A 2,386-nucleotide genomic window follows, 5' to 3' on the forward strand; every position below is an offset into this window, starting at 1 on the left:
TTTTGAAATTTATTATTTAAATTTACAAGCATATACAAGTCTTTTGCTTTTGCAGGATGACATAAACCTGTATAGTGCATGTTTATGCTAAAAATAAGAAGCTTGCCTCTTAAAAATACATTGACTAACCAAAAACCAAAATCACTTTTGTAGAAACCTATCAATTAATGGGCTTGTATCTAAATATCCAATGTAAAAGACCAAGTATTTAATAACTTAGGGGTACATAATTTAGTTCAATAAGGCATCACATTATATGGATGTTGTATGGATACTTCACCGAAATTTTCATTTTTTTTGTGAGGGACCCATCTGCTTAACAATGTTATAAATTACAGTTATTATGGTCATGCTGTATATGGAAGAATGACCCAGAACTGCTTTCAGAGGGAAACCTTAACCTTATTTCTAGAAAACTCTCCAGCTATGAAAAGAATTCTGAAGTCTGAGTAGGCTCTTTTATTAAAATTTCAGAATATTGCGGGGGTACCAACATTTTGGTTACATGAATTGCCTTTGTACAGTTTGAGTCAAAGATGTAAGTGTGCCTATCACTAACATAGTGTGCATTGTACCAATTGGGTGTGAAGTTACCCATCCTCTCCTTCCTCCTCCCACCCACTTGATTTCCCTTGAGTTTTACTTCCGTATGTGCACATAAGTGTTGATTGATTAGTTCCAATTTAGTACTGAGTACATGTGGTGTTTGTTTTTCCATTCTTGCCATACTTTACCTAGAAGGATGGTCTACAGTTCTATACAGGTTGTTATAAAAGGTATTAGTTCACTATTTTTTATGGCTGAGTAGTACTCCATGGTATACATTTACCACATTTTATTAATCCATTCATGTATTGATGGGCACTGGGTTGATTCCACATCTTTGCAATTGTGAATTATGCTGCTATAAGCATTTGAGTGCATGAGTGTTTTTTATAAAATGTCTTCTTTTCCTTGAGGCAAATACCTAGTAGTGGGATTGCTGGATCAAATGGTAGGTCTACTTTTAGTTCTTTGAGGTAACTCCACACTACTTTACATAGAGGTTGTACTAGTTTGCAGTCCTACCAAGAGTGCATAAGTGTTCCTTTCTCTCTGTATCCATGCCAGCATCTGCTGTTTTGGGACTTCTTGATAAGAGCCATTCTCACTTGAGTTGGGTGATACCTCACTGTGGTTTTGATTTGCATTTCGCTGATGATTAGAGATGTTGATCACTTTTTCATAAGCTTATTGGCCATTAGTCTATTTTCTTTTGAAAATCTTCTGTTCATGTCTTTTGCCCACTTTTTAATGGAGTTGTTTGATTTTTTATTGCTGATGTGCTTGAGTTCTTCATAGATTCTAGTTATTAGCCCTTTATCAGATGTATAGTATGCAAATATTTTATCCCATTCTGTAGGTTGTCTGTTTGCTCTAATGATTGTTTGCTTGTCTGTCCAGAAGCTTTTTAATTTAATGAAGTCCCATTTATTTATTTTGCTCTTGCTGTGATTGCCTTTGAGGACATCTTCATAAATTCTTTGCCTAGGCTGATATCTATAAGAGTTTTTCCAATCTTTTCTTCTAGAATTCATATGGTTTCATGTCTTAGGTTTAAGTCTGTTATCCATTGTGAGCTGATTTTTGTGAGAGGTGAGAAGTGTGGATCCAGTTTCAATCTTCTGCATGTGGCTATCCAATTTTCCCAGCACCATTTATCGAATAGGGGTTATTTTCCCAGTGTATATTTTTGTCTGCTTTGTCAAAGATTAGATGACAATAGGAGGATGATTTCATATCTGGGTTCTCAGTCCTGTTCCAAAGGTCTATATCTCTGTTCTTGTGCCAGTATCATGTTGTTTTAGTATAGTTTGAAGTCTGGTACACTGATGCCTCCCAATTTGTTCCTTTTGCTTAAGATTGCTTTGGCTATACGGGGTCTTCTCTGGTTCCATAAGAAGCATATAATTATTTTTTCTTGGTCTGTGAAAAAATGACATTGGTATCTCAATGGGGATTACATTGAATCTGTAAATCACTTTGGGTAGTATAGACATTTTAACAATGTTGATTCTGCTGATCAATGAGCACAAACTGTGTAGGCTCTTGAAGAAACAGAAGATGTCCACCTGCTTCCTACTTGACCTTTTTGCCCAGCTCAGCTTCTAGCTAGGTTCAGATTTCTTATCTTAAAATGAAAGTACAATTAGTACTTACCTGATAGGACTATTTGGTTGATTAGGTAAAATATTTGAAGCCCTGTATGCCAGTATGTGGCACTCAGTAAATTCTCAATAAATATTATCTATTTTGATTAATGCACCTTAACATAGCAAAAACTCTAAGAAGTTCCTTAGTAAAGACATTTGCTTTGCTTAACTTTACCTCAACATTTCCTGATCAT

Source organism: Propithecus coquereli, unplaced genomic scaffold (genome assembly GCF_000956105.1).
Source record: "Propithecus coquereli isolate 6110/MARCELLA unplaced genomic scaffold, Pcoq_1.0 Scaffold72, whole genome shotgun sequence".
NCBI lineage: Eukaryota > Metazoa > Chordata > Mammalia > Primates > Indriidae > Propithecus > Propithecus coquereli.